We start from the raw sequence: 19353 nt of genomic DNA on the forward strand, positions 1-19353 counted from the left end.
AAATAAGGATACTGATATTCAGAAAAGATAAGGAATTTACACAGTGTCACTTAGCTAGTATGTGCTATAGTTAAGATTTGATCCCAGGTCAGGAGTTCCAAAACAAAATCGAGAGCTTTCCCCTTTTGACCTGGATACTTTTCATCTGCTCATATCTGTCTTAATTCTTTCTCTGCCCTGCTCTGTGCCCCCCAAGCCTGACCTCTATGGACTGCACCTGCAGGGCTCTTGCCATATAACTTCTGGTCAGGTTTGGCCAGTTGGGGGAGTTGGAGTTTGGGAGGAGAGAGATGTTGGGGGTCTGGATTCACCCTGTCCTCCCCGCTTTTTTGTGGCTTTAGTGATGGATGGATGTATTTCTTTCCACAGCTTCTGGTAGGTGGCCCCCTGTAAAGAACCCAGCTCTCGACTGCACCCTGATAGCAACTTTTTCTTCCTTTTTCCTTTTCGCCCTAGGAGAGGTCACAGCTTCTTGCTGTTGCTACTGCCTGGGTTCCTCAACATTCCCTCTGGGCTGTCTGAATTCTGCCCACCCCTGTGTACCCATCATAGTCCCTTCGTTAAAAATCTCCTAAAAAATACCAGATGAGCGAGTTTCTGTTTCCTGCCAAGACCCTGACTGGTATAATTTCTAATCAGAGATCCAAAATTTGGGGAATAAGATTTCGAAAGCTAGCTTGGCTCAGAGCCTATTTTGAAAAACGATTCACTTCCTTCCAGACAAACAGTTCCTATCTTGGCCCCAACTCACTGTCCACCCTCTACAGATCTCTGTGGTTTGACTGCAGGCTCTCCATGCCAGCCAAAGTGCCTGACCCCTGGGGTTGGCAAATACCTGACATTTCTGGGCATCTGTGTCTCACGTCACCCTCTTGCTGCACTTCCATGGCACCAACTATAGTGGCAGCTGAGAGCAGAGACAATCTAATTAGACTCATTCTGGGTGTCAGTGGGAAGGGGAGGGACAGATGTCTCTTCCTTGTAGCTGTGGGAGCTGTTCCTGCTTGAAGGCTGATGTATGAGTGGGATCTTTGGGTGGGAGCCCTCAGGAGAGCAACTTTCCAGCCTGTCTCGGCCAAGACGGGGGAAGAGTTGGCTAAAGATCTTGTCCTGGGGTGGGTGGGGGAGACTTTATTCCTTGTCATCCTAACCTGCTTCTCTTTTCTTGTCTCTGTCTCCTGCCTCACCAGGCAAGGCCTGATATGCATGTTTTAGGCATCCAGTAGGACTTGGAAGCGTAGATCAGGGCTGGAGAGTGGCGTAGGTGGGGGACCTGCCGTGAATCAAGACCGGTGACAGGAATTTTCTGGCAGACAGCAGGTGTTCTCTCTGTTAGTTGGCGGAGAAAGCAAAAGGAAAGGAAGTGATATTCATGGTACATGCAGTGCTGATAGGCACCACTTGGCATGCGTTGGCTCATGTGGTCCTCACCGCAACCTTGGAGAGGGGCCGTGGTGATCCTACTTTGTAGCTGACAGAACTGAGGTTTTCAGAGAGGTTATGAGATCTGCCCAATCCTGTATAGCTTGAAGAGGCAGGGCAGGGTGGTGAACCAAGGTCTGGCTGACTCCTGAGTCTCATTCTGTCCCCTCTACACACACCACCACAGATCAGATGACTCTGCAAATGGCAATGACCAGTTGGCAGAGCTTCCTGAGGGAAGGCAGCCCTGCCTCCTTCTTCCCTGCATCTCATGCATGGTGCTAGACTCAGAGCAAGCAGTGCTCCATGAATTCCTTAAGTCCTAAGCTGTCTGAGGCCTTAGAGATTATCTGGTATATCCCACCTTTATTATCCAGAGAAGGTGACCAAGGCCCTGAGAGGTGGAGAGATGTGCTGGACATCACACAGAGCATTGAAGTTGAACTGAGCCGTACACATGGACCCTAATGCTCTGTGTGATGCACCCCCCTCCCATCAGGCCAGGCACCGTCTGCTCTCTGTCCATGCCTGCAGCTCTTCTCCCTGCTTTCTGCATTCAATAACACCTGCAGGCCAGCAAGGTACCAAGAGAGTTTACCTGTCTATTTAAAAAAGTCACAGACTCAGGTTTCTATCATTTCCAAATGCGGGAAGATCGGCCAACTGCCTCAAGCCTCATTGCATGGAGTAGGATTTTTCTTTGGTTCAGTAGAAGTCATTTAAATCTTTTGAATTTTAGATTTTTGGGCTCTAAAATGGGAATAATGAGACTTCCTTCAGAGAGCTGTTTTGAGGATCAAAGAGATAATGGATGTGGCAAGACAAAAAACTTTAAACGATGTTGAGCTGATGCAAGAGACTGTGGCTGCAGCAGAATGTCTGTATGGGAAGAGGTTAGGGACACAGTGCAGTTATGCAGGGCTACTGGACAATCAGTTTTGAAGCTTCTTTGCACAGGAAACTATTTTGTTTTTAAACAAAATTACTTTGCTTTTTTCTGGTGTCTTTGCTAAGTGGCTGATGGAGGTTGGGAGGACTTAGCTCTTCAAGCTACTCCTCAGTGCCTTGTTGGTTATTATAGTGATATTACTGATTACCTACAATGAACTTACGTATCTTGCAGAGCCCAGAAGCTATCTTATTAATATCAGTTCTAGGATTGCAGTGTCCAATATGTGGCTACCAGCCTCATGGGACTATTTTAATTTAAATCCATCAAACTTACATACAATTAACTATTCAATTCATTCATCATACCAGGCCACCTTTCATAGCTGCATGTGGCTAGTGGTTGCTATATGTGACAGCACTGATACGAAACATTTTCATCACTGCAGAAAGTTCTGTTGAACAGCAGAAGATGGACTGTTCTAGAATATCTGGCAATGCCACAGCTGGCCGAGTTATCAGAGTACATCTAGTCTCATTCCTGGCTGGGTGAGGTGGCTCACTCCTGTAATCCCAGCACTTTGGGAGGCCAAGGCGGGTGGATCTCCTGAGGTCAAGAGTTCGAGACCAGCCTAGCCAACATGGTGAAACCCCGTCTCTACTAAAAATACAAAAAAAATTTGCCTGGTGTGGTGGTGGGTGCCTGTAATCCCAGCTACTCAGGAGGCTGAGGCAGGAGAATTGCTTGAACCTAGGAGGCAGAGGTTACAGTGAGCTGAGATCACCCTGCTACACTCCAGCCTGGGCAATAAGGCGAGAGACTCTGTCTCAAAAAAAAAAAAAAAAAAAAACAAAAAAACTACATCTAGTCTAGTTTAACTCCTGATTTCACCGAGAAAGGAACAGAGGTCTAGAAAAGTACAATTGTCCTGGGATCCGGTGTGTTCAAAGTGCTCTGGTAGTGATGTCTGGGTCTTAAGTCATCAACTGACTCTCTGGGGGCTGAGGCCAACAGCTCAGGGTGTTTCTGGAAGGCAAGGGAGGAGAAGGGCGTTTCCTTCTGGATCCTTAGAGAATTGGAATGGGGTGTAGATATGGATGGGAGAGGCAGACTCCTGCCTGAGTGGTGAGTAGAGGGGCGGATTGTCTCCCACGTGACACGTTCACTCCCTCATGAAGGATGCTACATCTGCGTTCTTAGGCCCTGCTGAGAAACTTTGGTATAAGTCTATGGAGTGACTCTGAGATTCCTGGCTTGGAAGCTCCACTAGTTAGATAGTCTGGCCCACCAAAGCTGGGCTGGATTCTTATTCTGGCAGAATAATACGGACACTTGGGAGTCACACAGACCTGTGGTCAAATCTGCACTCCCCTACGCCATGGCTATAAAACCCTGCACAGGCAATTGGATCTGTTTGAACTTCAATGTCTTCAGCTGGAAAATGAGAGTAATATTAATAGTTGTTCCCTCTTAGGATTGTGAAAATTTTTTAATTTTTTTAAATTAAAAAAGTTTTTAAAAATAGACAGATAAAATTGTATGTATTTATCATGTGCAACATGATGTTTTGAAGTGTATATTTTAATACTTTGTGGAATAACTAAATTTAGCTAATTAATAAATGCATTACCTCACATTGTTTTATATATATATATATACACACATATATATATATATAAAAAAAATTATTATTTTTTTTTGTAGACAGGGTCTTGCTCTGTCACCCAGGCTGTACAGTGGCACAATCATGGCTTACTGCAGCCTCAACTTCCTAGGCTCAGGTGATTCTCCCACTTCAGCCTCCAAAGTAGTTGGGACTACCAGTGTGCACTACCACGTCCGGCTAATATTTTGTATTTTTTGTAGAGACGAGGTTTTACCACGTTGCCCAGGCCGGTCTCAAACTCCTGGTCTCAAGGGATTCACCAGCTTTGGCCTCCCAAAGTGCTGGAATTACAGGCAAGAGCGACCATGTTTGGCCAGTTACCATTTTTGTGGTGAGAACACTTCACATCCACTCTCTGTGTTTCAAAAGTACAATATATAGTTGTTGACTATAGTCACCATGCTGTGCCATAGATCGCTTGAACTTATTCTTCCTATGTATCTGTAATTATGTATTCTCTGACCAACTCTCTCCAACCCACCCTCCCCACTAACGACCCCAGCCTCTGGTGACCACTCTTCTACTCTCTACTTCTATGACATCAATTATTTGAGATTCTGCATACAAGAGAGATCATGCAGTATTTGTCTCTCTGTGCCTGGCTTATTTCACTTAACCTAATGCCCTACAGGTTTATCTATGTTGAAAATGACAGAATTTCCTTCTTTCTATGCCGAATCATATTCCATTGTGTATATATGCCACATTTTCTTCATCTATTCATTTGCTAATGAACACTGAGGTTGCATGTAGAATATTTAGTATGGGGCCTAGCCCCAGCAGGTGCTCAATAAATATTAAATAATATCATTAGAAGGGGTTAAATTTGCAAGACTTCCGAATATGCCCAAATATGATCGTTATCTGAATCACATAGTCTTGATCTGAAACTATTGCAAAATCTGTTGCGGGGCTTAACATGTTACACATCCACCTTCATGCGTTTTTCATGTTGAAATAATTTCTTTGGTTCCAGCTGTTGTCAGGGAGGAAGCATTTCTTTGGCCCTTCTGGGGTAGTAAGCACACAGCTTTGGGGGTGGAAAAGATTGAGAACCTTTAAGTTCATTTGGATGGTGAGCATGAGAAGATGTTGTCTCTTTGGGATCAGGGCTCACCCACCCACAACTTTTATCTCAGGCCCATAACTAGTGTAACAGCACCTTATGAAGGTTCTGAGACTGAGTCTAGAACTTTTACTGAGACCTGAGCAACAAATCTGCTGTAATCATAAGAGCCAGGTATTCACCAGCCCAAGGCTTCAAAGAGAAGCAACTAAAGAGGAAGTCCATTTTAATCTCTGAGTACATAGGACACAGTGTCCCTGATGAAGGCTCTCACCAACAAAGGTCAGACTGGAGAGGAATGGAAATGTGTATGCATTAACACCTACAGTTGTCCATATCACTCAAGCTAGGAGAGATGCAAGTTGCAGGCATATTCCTCTGCAAGGCGGTTGGAGGACCATCCAGGTGGCCAAGGTGGGTGTTTTATGGAAGGAAAGAAATTCCAGAATGAGCAGCCCCTCGAGAGGTAATGGTCTGCTCTTAGGCAATGGTTTTGAGGCTCTGTCTTTTATTCTAGGGGGTCTGAGAAATCATGTCTTGTAACCAGGGATTACAGTCACACTTTTTTTTTTTTGAGCTGGAGTCTGCTTCTGTTGCCCAGGTTGGAGTGCAATGGTGCAATCTTGACTCACTGCAACCTTTGCTTCCCAGATTCAAGCAATTCTCCTGCCTCAGTCTCCCAAGTAGCTGGGATTACAGGCACGTGCCACCACGCCTGGCTAATTTCTTTTTTTTTGTATTTTTAGTAGAGACGGGGTTTCACCATGTTGGCCAGGCTGGCCTTGAACTCCTGACCTCAAGTGATTCACCCACCTTGGCCTCTCAAAGTGCTGGGATTACAGGCGTAAGCCACTGCACCCAGCCAGTCATACATTTTATTCAACCCTTTTCCCATTATGGGCATGCAAGGAATCTAAGCACATGGGTATAGATCCCTTCCATCCAGTAGCCCCAGTGATTATCTGCTCTCTAGAAGACAAAGACAGCCAAAAAATAACTTTACTTCTGGTTATTTTACTCAGTCATTTTCTTATTTGCCCGTTTATTCAACACACGTTCATTGGGTATGTAGTGAATTCTACTTCCGTCAGTTTTCTCAACCGTACAATGGGAATCCTATGAGAACCTAACTCACTGGGCTGTTGTAAGGATTAAATTAAGTAATGCACATAAAGCTTTTAGCAAAAAATCCTGAAAACAGAGTGTGTGCCTAATAAAAGGTAGTGATTATTATGGCTACTATACAAGAGGTACTGTGCTAGGCATTGAAGCTACGGAGAGATAAGGCCAACTCTCTGCTCTGGGAAAGTTCTCTGCCTAATGGAAAAGATGATAATTATCAGTAGAAGCATGGTCCAGTTACAACAGGAATAAAGTAGAGGGAGTAACTACCTTTGTATGAAAGGCAGAACAGATTTAGAGAAGAGGGGCATTTCAATGGGGTTTTGAAGGATGGATAAAAGTCCTCCATGTGGTAGGTAAGGATGGCTTTTTCTGAAGAGGGGTCACTACGTGTGAGAACACAGAGCTCTCTTGTCTTTCTCTCTATCTCTTAGGCTGAGGCCCTAGACAGACTTGCCAAGTAGCTGACTCCCTGTGTATTATGGATTCTCAGTGCTCCATCAGCCCGAACTGAACTCTGCTAGCTCCCCTTGGGACCTAGGTGGTATGACCTGGGAACCAAATTCAGCTTGGCTTTGCAGTTGATATCTCCTCATAATGTTGATTATATGCTGTTGGCTGGGCTCCTCCCAGGCTGACCTCCCTGGTAGACTCAGAAGAGACCCTCCTCGCTAACCCTGTCAAAAATAGAACCCTCGTATCTGCTCCAAAATTTGATTTGAAAAAGGATGTCTGACACCAGGCTGAGGAATGTGGAGAATCTGAGAAGGAAAAATTGCTTTACTATAGTTCCTGAGTGAGGGGCAGAGGCGAGATCAGAACTCAGATTGGTCTTATTCTAAAGCCACAGTACACCTGTAGTATTAACTCTTAATATCCCCCAAGTCACAGCCCTTTCTTGCCTCCTTCAAGGACCTTCCCGTTCATTCACTCTTTAGGAAGATACTGTGTGCCAGGGACTCTGTTACATGCTTGGAATGAAAATGAACAAATTAGAGTCCTTGCTTTGTGCCTTATATTCTAATTGGGATATTGGGGAATGGTAAAGTCCCTACCTTCATGGTGTTTAGTTTGAATGGATGTGACAGATAGTAAATACATAAGCAAAGCTAGGGCTAGGCACCATGAAGGGGGCAAACATGGTGCGTGATAGCAAAGGAAGTGGGGAACCCACTTTGGCCGTCAGAGGAGTCCTGTACAAGTAGATGGCATTGATCAGAGTCTTAAAGGATGAAGAGGGGAGGTATCACCCTGCCCAAGTAATGCTTGCTGGTGCTTTTGGCTGGAACAATTTTGGGCTGCCTGTCTTGGAAACTGACTCTGCACATAGGATTCAGAAGACAGAAGCCCTCCCTTCCCGCCTCAGTGACTTGCACTATTCTCCCTGCCTTCTTGGCTGTGTGTGTAAGGCCTCCTGGGTCTTGTCTAATGGGTCAACTTCTTCTGTGCCCAGGGAAAGTTTGTGGGTCAGTGTTCCTGGGAAGTTCTTTGACCCCTGTCTCTGCACCAGGCAGAGTTAAGGCCCTTCTCTGTTTGCAAGGGTAATGGTTACAACTATGGGCTCATTTACTCCCTGCCACTCTGTGAGCGTCTTGTGAGCAGAAACAGTGCTGGGTTCACCTCCATTGCCCAGTACTTAGTTGGACACATGAGTAGGAGGTGCATAATACATATCTGTGTCATGAAAGAATAAGTGATTTAGCTCCCTGAGGGCAAGAACCACATCTTCTAACTCTTTGTACCTCTTTCTTGTCCATCTCTGCCCCTGCAGTGCCTGGTACAAACTGAGAATGTGATAAATGCTTATGGAATAAATGATTATTTTAATTACTCGATGAGTCACCACAGGGTTCCCTTAAATAGCACTTATTCTGGTGCATTTAAATGTTCATTTATAAATAATTAACTATGTCACCAGGAGGCTTACAGAAAGGAGTCACACAGGGAGGGAAGGGCTGGGAGAAAAGCTTTAAGCTCCAAGGTTAGGCAGGACAGTGGAGAGGAAGGAATGAGGGCCAGAGCCTGGGCTCCTGGGCACTAGACCCTCACTAGCAACACGACTTCAGGCTCTCATAGCCATCTGCACATGGGGAGAATATTTTTGCTTTAATTGCTTCTTGGGTTGGTTGTGAGGATCGGATGTATTCAATAATCTTCTAGGACTGGGGATACGATGGTGTACCTAGCATATGAGCTCCTGTCTTCAAAGGGCTTATAATAAAATGAGTTAATCATGGTAGACTTCACGTGAGTGGCTTCTTATGAATCACACTTCCTGTGTAGTCCCCTCCCACCTGGACTCTGGGTGTGGCCATGTGACCGACTTGAGCCAATGGAACATTAGTAAGCATAATATTAATATAAGTAGAGGATCGACTTATATTAGTATAAGTAGACTACTGAATGAGAGACCATGTGGAGAGAGAGTCCCGGAGGGTGAGAGGCTAACCTGGATGTTTCAGCCTCAGCATTGCTCTCAGCTAAGCTCCCAAGCGTGTGAGCAACCTCAGCTGCACCATGTGGAGCAGAAGAACCAGCCAGTCAAACTCAGTCAACCACGGAATTGCAGAAGTTATACATCATAATAGTTTTCAGCACTAGATTAGCATTGATAACTAAAATGGAAATATACATAAACATGCATTATACAAATGCAAACTGCTGGCTCTGAAATTCATTTCCAGGGGAAACTATAGAACTTGGAAAAGCTGAATAAATGTAAGCTAATGGAAAAATATAACACAATTTTTATTTATTTATTGAAAGCTTATAAGGTGCCACAAAACTCACTGATAATAATAATAGCTCTCCATTTATTGAGGTTTTTCTATGCACCGCTTGCTGTGCTAAGTGACTTACATGAATCATCTCATTTAATCCTAAAACAACTCCATGAGGTTGCACTGTGTTGATGCATATCTTTAATACAGAAAGGGCTGAGCCACAGAGAGGTTAAGAATTACACAGCCAGTAGGTGGCGGAGCCGGGATTCAAGCACTGGCTAACTCTAGCCTCTTGCAACTCAAAAATGTCGTCCACGGACTGGCAGCATGGGCTTCATCTGGGAACTTGTTAGAATGCTGTCTCACCCCAACCCCAGACCCACTGAATCCGAATCTGCAATTTAACAAGATCCCCAGGTGATTTGTGTACATATGTAAGTTTGAGAAGTGCTGGTCTAGACCACACTTAATGTTTGACAGGTTAACAAGCTCCCAGGTGATTCTTATGCTTGTTAAGTTTTGACGGTCACAGGTCTTGTTTCTAAAGGACCCAGACCTGGACTCTCTCCACACTGTGAAGTAGGCAAAGTTGAGCTTTTGGGGAAGGACTCATGTAACATAATGAAAATAACACACCTTTTAGTGCTTGGCCAACTTGAATTTGAAGCTACCTCTGCCATCTGTTGGCTGCGGTAATGAGCAAGTCACTTCTTGCCACCTCAACTTCCTCATCTGTAAAATGGATGCGATGATACTTAATTCATTCTCACCTTCACCCTTCTTGATTTGACCCAACAGAGGAACCATTTGTCCTTGTGTGTTGGTTAGGAGGTTTGTCATTAACTTTCTATAATATGAGCCCATCTAGAGCATTTATAGTGTCAGATAGTAGAGAACCTGGCCCCTCAGCACTGCCATCCCTTATGTGTGAGACAAGAGTGTTGGCTGCCATCATCTTAAATGAATGGTAACGTGATTTGGCTCTGTGTCTCCACCTGAATCTCATTTTGAATTGTAATTCCCAATGTTGAGAGAGGGACCCGGTGGGAGATGATTGGATTATGGGGGCGGCTTTCTCCTTTGCTGTTCTTGTGATAGTGATCTCATGAGATCTGATTGTTTAAAAGCGTGGCACTTCTGCTTTCACTCCCTCTCTCCTGCTGCCATGTGAAGATGTGCTTGCTTCCCCTTTGCTTTCCACCGTGATTGTAAGTTTCCTGAGGCCTTCCCAGCCATGCCTCCTGTATAGCCTGTGGGATGGTGAGTCAATTAAATCTCTTTTCTTTATCAACTACCCAGTCTCAGGTAGTTCTTTAGAGCAATGTGAGAAAGGACTAATGCAAATAGGCTAACTGGGCATTTGATAGCTCAAGATGGAATCTGGTCACGTGTGTGTGTGTGTGTATGTGTGTCTGTCTGTCAGGGAGAGGAAGGAGTGGAAGGGTCCTCCTGGGCACTATGAGTTTCACCTCAATTTCCAAGGATGTAGTTTATTCTTCCCTCAGGTCACCTGGGTTAACTGGGAGGTGATTTCTAAACCAACTAGGAGTTCTTAGCTGTGGGAAATGGTTTTGACCGTTTTGCCTTCTTTTACTGAGGTCTAGGAATTCAGTTTTAGGAGACAAGTAAAAGTACTTTGAAAATGAAAAATGGAAAAGTCATAAGTTCCAAGCATGCACGGTAAATTAATAAGGGAGATGCTTTTTGGACCAAGGTGGGAGTATGCTCTGGGCCCCTCAAATCCAACTAGAAGGTCCCTACTTATACTGTGCACATAGAAGGTGTTGAGGTGGGGGTTTCAGCTGCGTCGCTCTGGCCCTGACTGGTATTTGCCCAGCAGACTGATGCTTACCTCCTACTTTTAGGATGGGCCTGGGGGAGACAAGCTTAGAAGGCAGTGCCAGTGCCCTGGGGAGAGAGTGTTTGGCAGCAGCAACTAGAAGAAATTTGCTTTCTTGCTTAGCAGTGCAGACCAGAATCAGTGACGTGCATTTTCAGCTTGAACACCATGCCTGTGTTCTTCATGGTCATTTACACCACTTTTTTTCCCTCCCCCTCTCAACAGCAGCTTCCCTTTAGGCATGGTTATTAATACGTCCCTCCCTATGAAATAGTTTGGGTTCTGCGAGGCAGGAGCTTAATGGGAAGGGAGATTGCAACCAGCATTTAATCCTGGGCATTCAAGGATATGAGCAACGGTTGGTTTTGTGCACTAATCTGCTTAATGAGCACATATCCTGGGAAACCTGAGGACCACTGGGAAGCTACTGCTGGAGATTAGGAGGGCAGCCAGGGTGGTGCTTTGCTATTTCAGACCTGACTGTGTGGAAGGCTGTTCAAGGCACTCGATGCATACAGTACATGGTTTAATTCTCACCCCAGTTATTCGAGATGGATATGATTATCTTTGTACTGCAGATGAGGGAAAAGACTCAGAAAGATGAGAAGACTTGCTCAAGGTCACACGACAAGTGGTGGAGTCAGGATTTGTAAGTCTGCCTGACTTCTTTTTAGCAGATCTGGTCAGTGGGACTTCAGACTTTGGAAAACAGAGACGCTGAGCATGGAAGGGCCTTTCAAGTTTGTTTAGTCCACCTCTCCACTGAATGTATGAATCCCATTATTACCATCCTCACCAGTGGCCATGCGACCTCCACCACTTTCATTCCTGAGTGACAGGGAGCTCGCTACTTTTTCAAGGCAGCTGGTTCCTTTGTTACACAACTTTATGCTGACAAAGTTCCTTCCACTGCATCTCCCTCGCTGGGTCTTCCACCTAGGGTCCTAGCTTTAGCTTTCTTCTGGGCCTCCTCCACACACAGCTTTTTGGAGGCTGGGGCCTCACTGCCTTTGCTCCCTGATCTTCTTCAAGCAACCTAGTCTTGTTCATTCAATTCCTTGGCTGTGCCACTGTAGATAAAGCAGCCTGCCTGACATAGTTCTTTCCCAAAAAGAGCTGATTCATCCAAGGGAGTAGACTGAATACCAGAGCTAAAGGAAGCATGTTTAAGAAGCAGGAACCAGAGCCAGCCTAGCAGGGAAACATGGTGTTTAAATAGCAAAACTCTCATTCATTCTGCTTGCCTGATGGTGCACAGCTAGTCAGTGGTGGGTGGTGGGGAGGGGATTGTGGGGGTGGGGAACTCAAATCTAGCTGAGTTGACCCCAAAACTTGCTTACCTTCCATTCTGCATGCTTTTTCCTGTGGGCTTGTCTGCAGTAACCACCTCTGAGTTGCCTGCCACTAGACCCCTGCCTGTCTTGATCATCCAGGAATAGGGGCACCTCTGCAAGGTGAGTGCCTACAAGATGAGGAGCTTCTGGGCATATCCCTCTTGGCTGACACCTACTGTGCATGCCCTGGTTTCCCAGGAGGGTGCCACAATGCAAATAATCCTTCCTGGCTTCCTGATTCATCCCTGAGACTCTGCCTGTTGGAATTTCATCCTGGCAGGAGGCAGAGATGGGGAGTGAGGGATACTCCAGAGTGTAACTAACCTGCTGTGTACAAAGGCCCCTTCCCTCTCTGGGCCTAGCCTTCCTCCTCTGCAGCACAAGAGCTCTGGGCCAGGTCAGCCACTCTCAGTGGCTGCCTGCTCTTCCAAGCCCCACTCCTGGAGATTGCCATTCAACCGGGTCAGACACTGAGATTTAAAAAAAAAAAAAACACACATCGCAGGGGATTCTAATGTGCAGCCAGACTTATGAACCAGGGGGCTAGAGAATCATTTCTTTTTTGGATTTGTAAAAAGATTTGGAGTTTTCCCAATTTCACATATGCTGTCTCATTTGATTGTCACAAGCAGAAGTGGGTATGATAGGAGTACTGGTTTCCACTTCGGAGATGAGAGAGTTTAAGTAACTCATCCAAGGCCATACAGAAGGAATAGAGCAGAATTGGAATTCAAAATTAGAAACTCTGATTCTAGATTCTGGGCTCTTTTCATGACATCAGGCTGCCATCTCTCTATCCCCTCTTGGCTGTAACAGCCACGGGCCACCACCCACTGCCAGAGAGGCCGGCATTGTCCATGCGAGCCTTCTGCTCTTCAATAACAACAATAATAACAAATGTAATAAGATAGCAACAATGTATATTTTACTGGGCATCCACAGTGTGCTGGAGCCTCCGTGTACATTGCTTCTTGTCGTTCTCCCAGCAACCCTGCTAGGTGGGTGTGTTACTCTAGAGTTCACAAATGAGGAATCTGAGGCACAGCGAGACTTAGCAATTTGTGCAGGTCGCACAGCTGGCTCATGGCAGAGGTGGGATTTGAACCCTGATTTCTCTAATTTGCTAAGTCCCAGCACTGTCCCCTGCACTACACTGCTTCCATTCAGAAGCATGGCAAGATTCAGACCTTCCTGCCACCCAGACCCAGAGCACCTTTTGCCTCAGAAATGACTGTCAGTCACTCCTGGGTATCGAGGGATCGGTCTTTCCTTCCCTGGCAAGGCTTGGCTGAGCCCCATGGCTTGGATTCAATTACACAATCGAAAAGACAAACAAATTAAAAGAGGAGCAGGGCTCTGTAAACAGCTTCTTTAATGACTCTGAGGACCAAGCCTGCCTCTTCCCTTTGGCAGAAGCATCTCTTGGCATCTGGGATGCCTCGATTTTCAGACAGGCCTCAGCAGTGCGTTAGGTCAGAAATTCGAAAAACACAGTGGCATATCTAAATCCCTCTCACAGGCAGCTTGTTAGAAATACAGGTTCTGGAGCCCCACCCAGAGATGCTGCTTCTGTAAGCCTAGGAGTACGGGCCCAGGAATCTGCATATTAAAGAGATCCTTAAGTGATTGAGATTTGACTTAGCCCTGACTGTGTGTTTGGGAACTCCAAGTTCTTCCTGACTTAGATAAGGTCCAAAGTGGGGGAGTGACTTGCCGGAAGTTACAGGTCAGCAGGAGAGCTGGAACCCTCATTCAGCACTCTCTACATCACCTTATCTTATATTTTCAGAATGTATTCTGTAGTGCCAGGAATGTGGGCTCATGGTAGCCAAGTGTATTAATTTCCTAGGGCTGCTATAACAAAGTACCACACACTGGGTGACTTAAAACAAGAGAAATTTGTGTCTTACAGTTCTGGAGGATAGGAGTTCAAAATCAAGGTGTCATACCCGGTACGGTGGCTTAGGCCTGTAATCTTAGCACTTTGGGAGACTAAGGCGGGCAGATCATTTGAGATCAGGAGTTCAAGACCAGCCTGGTCAACATGGTGAAACCCAGTTTCTACTAAAATACAAAAATTAACTGTGTATGGTGGCGGGTGCCTGTAATCCCAGCTACTCTGGAGGCTGAGGCAGGAGAATCGCTTGAACCTGGGAGGCGGAGGTTGCAGTGAGCTGAGATCACACCAGCTTGGGTGACAGAGTGAGACTCGATCTCAAAAAAAAAAAAAAAAAGAAAAAAAAGGTGTCAGCAAGTCCACACTGTCTCTGAAGGCTCCAAGAGATGACCCTTCCTTGCCAGTTCTAGCGTTGGTGGTTGCCCGTGATCCTTGGCTTCCAGCTGCATCACTTGTACCTCTGTCTCTGTCGTCACCCAGCCTTCTTCCCTGTGCAGCTGTGTCTCTGTATCTCTCCTCTTATAAGGACACCAGTCACTGGATTCAGGGCCCATCCTAATTCAGTATGACCTCATCTTAACTAGTTACATCTGCTAAGACCTTTATTTCCAAACGAGGTCACATTCTGAGGTTCCGGGTAGACATGAATTTTGGGGGACACTATTTAATCCACAACACCACATAGTACACTCTTTCACCCCAACTCTTCAAATGGGGGGACTCTTCTCTACCTTTAAGTAGAGAAAAAGCCACCTCCACAGGAAAGCCCTCCCTGACTATTCCATCTATACCAATGATTCTTTATTACAGCCTTCTATATGCTTCCTTCATAGCAGTATGGCCATTTTCTCTCTGTACCCCCAGACTCTAAACTCCTTAAGAATTGGAACTGTATCAGTGCTATTCTCCTAGTGCCAAAGTAGCCCTTAGCATGTGGTCAATGGCTACTCATTGAAGGAATCAATGCCCCTTGGTATCAGACAGGGTGAAGCAGCAGCCCTGTTGGGCTCAGACCTGCCTCCACCTTGCTGTGTGACCTTGGGAAGTCTCTGAGCAGCTTGGCGCCTCAGCAGCCCCATTTGCAAGAGGAGGCCCAATCGGAATCTCTCCAAGGTCCCATTATTTTAAGAGGGGTTTGTCCCTGTTTCCATCCTCATGACAAGTCCCTGGTGTTCAAAAGCCCTTTCCTGGTAGGTCTCCTCTCCCAGCCATTCTCAGGGGCCCTTTAGCAACAGTTTTGCATTAGCTAATTTAGATGATTTTGCTTTTCTCAGCATTTATAAACATTCTCCTTTTCTTCCCCACCTCCCTCAACCCCCAATCATGTTTTTCCTTTTTCCCAACTCTGCTGTTACGAAGTGAGGTCAGGTGCTCACGATACCCAGTGAGTCTAATTACCCGGGAAAGTAATTAACATTTCTAATAGAAACTGCCACTGCTCATTTTCATCGGGGCCCCACAAAAGCAATAAGGTAAAAGAGTTTCGTAATTAAAGACTCGTTATTATGGGCTCCCCATTCCTTTCTGCAACGAAGACGACTTTCGCGGGGGAAATGAGTGTGCTGTGCTTCATGGTGACGGATGGGATCCCTGCTGGAAACTCTCTCATTGTGTTTCCTATCTCCTACTCAGTTTCCCTCTTCATCTGGGGCTCCATCTTCTGCCTTCCTCTCCCTCTTCTCTTAAAGAAAGTCTCATTTCAGAAGCAAAGATTGAACAACACATGAAGATGCCTGGCTGTGATCTGAACGATTCCAAGTGCAGCTCGAAAATGTGAGGCCAAATTATCAAGTGTAAAGATATAGGAGCCAGTGCGGGAGGGGTGGAGTGAGAGTGGTTGGAGGAGCCACATGTGTTCCGGGAGAGGTATGCAGAATGGGAAGGGAAGTGTTACATGGAGCCTTGTTTCTCCTGGCTTTGTTAAAGAATCCAGACAAATCGCTGACATTCTCGGAGGCAGTTTGTTCATCCTTAAAAAGGGGGACATGCTTAACTGGTTTGGGAGGGTGGCATGAGAGGCTAAGTGATGATAAATATTTTGGCTTAGTTTTATTGAGGACTTACTATGTGTCTGGCTCTTCTGGGCATTTCACAGAGACCAAGTCATTTCATTCACACAGCAACCCGATGAAGTTAGGTGCATTTCTTTTCCTCATTTTCCAAAGGAGGAAATTGAGGCCCACAGCTGGTAGGTGACTTGCTGTAGGTCACGCAAGTAACTGATGTGCTCTTAATCCCTCTCCCACAGTCACACGAGATTGTATTGTTATTTTACCAGCAAGGAGTGCTACTAAGGATGATGGATCTGCGACCTGTATTTGTAAAGGTGTAGTACGGGCCTTGATGGAATTTCTGACCATTCAACTACTTGCCAAAAAGCCAGATCATAGGAGGTATAGATTCTAGTCTGAGAGCTTGAGACACTACCATTGAGACCCACAGGCCCACAGTAGTGGAATGTGAAACAAAGAGAACAAGCTCTGAGGCCATGGGGGCCTGGGTTCCAATCCTTGCTCTATCCCTTACTAGCTGTGTTATTTTTGGAAATTAACTTATTTCCCTCAGCTTCAATTTTCCCCACTTACAAAATGGGAAGCCCCGTAAAATGATTGTGACCATTCAAGAAAATAATATTGGTAAAAATGCCTGGCACATAAGAGCTATTCACTGAATTGCAATCCCTTTTCTCCCTCTTTATCTGTCATCTTCTACCTTTAATATTCATTCATTCATGCCTGTCTGTTTTGGAGTGAGACCTGTTTTAGGCCTGGAGGAAAGAGTGGTGAAATAGTGAAAGTCTTTGCCTTCTTGGAACTTACAGATACTGGGGATGAAAGTTAATAAATGGGAAAACAACTATTACATATTAGAACATCGGGTAGCAAGATTTTCCTCCATGTGAACTGTGGGGATAAGCATATTTGATTAGTTTATTTCTGAGGTGCCATTTACATGACAATACGTTGTGATTCTAGGTTGATTCTTTTGAACATCAGCAACCGAAGGCCTCGATGGAGGCTGGCTTAACTGTAGACCCTATGCTGCAGCTTCTAGAGGGCTGGAAAGAGACAGGAAGGGGAAGAAAGGATGAAAGAAGGAAAATGTTATGGCTAGGACTCCACTGAAGACAAAAAGGAAAGAAAGAAGCAAAAATAAAACAAAAAGAAGAGAAAAAGAGTCCAGGAAGAACAATGAGGCTGACGGCCTGAAAAGCAGGAAGTAAGGGTGAGTGTTGAGGCTGGTTTGCGGGGGGGAAGCAACCGACTCCAAGCCTCTGAGAGCGGCACGAGTCCAACAGTGGGTGTGGACCGGGCCTCCGGAGGGAGCCAGCTGTGTAACTGTAGGCTTCCTTCATCTCACCAAGCTTTAGCTTTCTCATCTGCAAAAAAGGCATCATATCATATATTAGTTATCTATGGCCGTATAACAAATGGCTCCAAAACTTAGCAGTTTGAAAAAACAAGCATTTCCTGTTTTATAGTTTCTAAGGACTAGGGATCTGGACATGGCTTAGCTGATTCTCTGGCTCAGGGTCCCTGTATAATTAAGGTGTCAGCTGATGTTGGAGCCATCTCAAGACTGGGAGAGGTGCCACTTATTGGCTCACTGAAGTGGTTGTTGCTGGGATTCAGTTCCTTCTGGCTTGTTGGACTGAAGCCTCAGTTTCCCTCTGGCTGTTGGTTCGAGGCCTTCTTTGGTTTCTTCCCATGTGGGCCTCTCCCTAGGGGAGCTCACCACAGGGCAGCTGCTTCTATCAGACTGAGCTATCTCATTCATTAAAGGTGAGTTGCTAGCTCTGGTCCACACTCGGGGGAGGAGATTACCTAAGGGTATGAATTCCGGAAATCAGGGGTCATTGGGAGCCGTTGTAGAAGCTGCCTACCATACACAACCTCCCAAGACTTTTGTGAGGATTAAGTGAGAGGATTCAGGGAACATCTTTGGCACATTGCCTGGCACATAATACTTTTCAGAAGTGGTTCTTATTATTGCTATGATTATGAGGGTTTGATCAATGTCCATTGCTAATACTCTTCTGCAGATGATAACAAGGAAGGAATGCATATGAGTGAACAAAAAAGGGATGGTGTATCAGTTGTCTATTTCCACAATAATGCTGCATGACAGACGATCCCCAAACCACCGCACCATTCTATAAGAACACTTATTTTTGCTTACGGGTGTGTGGATTGACTGAGAGTTTCCACTAATCTGAGCTGACTTGTCTCTGCTCCCTGTGGTCTCTCACCCTCCAGCAGGCTAGTCTGGCCTTGTCCTCAGGGAACCTTTTTCAAACAGGGTTTCAAGAGAGCAAGTGGAAGTCCATAGGCTTCTTGAAGCGTAGGCTAAAAACTGGCGCTCCATCACTTCAGCCACTTCTGTTGACTAATGCACATCACAAGACCAGCCCAGACTCAGCGGGTGGAGAAACGGATTCATCCTCTTGGTGGACGGAACTGCAAAGTCGTATCAAGGGGCATAGATCTATGCAGAAGAATTAGGGCTTTTTTTTTTTTTAACCATAAACTGAAAAATAAAGAGATACGGAATTTAAATACGATGTTTTCTAAAACATTTGGGTAATTCTGAGGGAAAAATCAGAACAGGAATTGAGTACCATTAGTGAGTGTTGGATTTTTTTTTTTTTTTTTTTGGAGACAGAGTTTTGCTCTTGTTGCCCAGGCTGGAGTGCAATGGCGCGATCTCGGCTCACTGCAATGTCTGCCTCTCAAGTTCAAGCGAGTCTCCTGCCTCAGCCTCCCGAGTAGGTGGGATTACAGGCGCCTGCCAGCACACCCAGCTAATTTTTTGCATTTTTAGTAGAGACAAGGTTTCACCATATTGGTCAGGCTGGTCTTGAACTCCTGACCTCAGGTGATCTGCCCGCCTTGGCCTCCCAAAGTGCTGGGATCACAAGTGTGAGCCACTGCACTTGGCCTGGACTTTTTATCAAGTTGCTCTGACACTGCATAAATATAATACTAACAATGAAATTATAAGAACATTTTTTAATTCATTCATTCATTCCTGCATTCATTCACTCATCAAACATCTAGAGCGTGGGTTGGCAAACTTTTTCTGTAAAGGGTAAGATAGTAAATATTTTAGGGTTTGGGGCCATACATTCTCTGTTGTAACTACTTAATTCTGCCATTGGAAAGCAGCCTATCATTGCTATGTAAATGAATGGGCATGGCTGTGTTCCAGTAAAAGTGTATTTATGGACACTACAATTTGAATTTCATATAACATTCATGTGGTGTGAAATATTATTTAAAATTTTCAATTATTTAAAATGGTAAAAACTATTCTTAGGGCCAGGCATGGTGGCTCATGCCTGTAATCCCAGCACTTTGGGAGGCGGAGGCAGGGAAGGATCACTTGAGCCCAGGA

General features: G+C 45.3%; 1 long non-coding RNA gene across 1 annotated transcript in view; it reads left to right on the top strand.

The window, feature by feature from the left end:
* The window catches only part of LOC110740570, a 32541-nt gene extending 13974 nt beyond the window's left edge, over positions 1–18567 (top strand). Inside the window, exon 3 of the long non-coding RNA XR_002515380.2 lies at positions 16935–18567. This is a non-coding gene — a long non-coding RNA (uncharacterized LOC110740570). The remainder of the gene's footprint in view (positions 1–16934) is intronic.
* The last annotated feature ends 786 nt before the right edge of the window (positions 18568–19353 follow it).

Source organism: Papio anubis, chromosome 16 (assembly GCF_008728515.1).
Source record: "Papio anubis isolate 15944 chromosome 16, Panubis1.0, whole genome shotgun sequence".
In the NCBI taxonomy this organism is placed as follows: domain Eukaryota; kingdom Metazoa; phylum Chordata; class Mammalia; order Primates; family Cercopithecidae; genus Papio; species Papio anubis.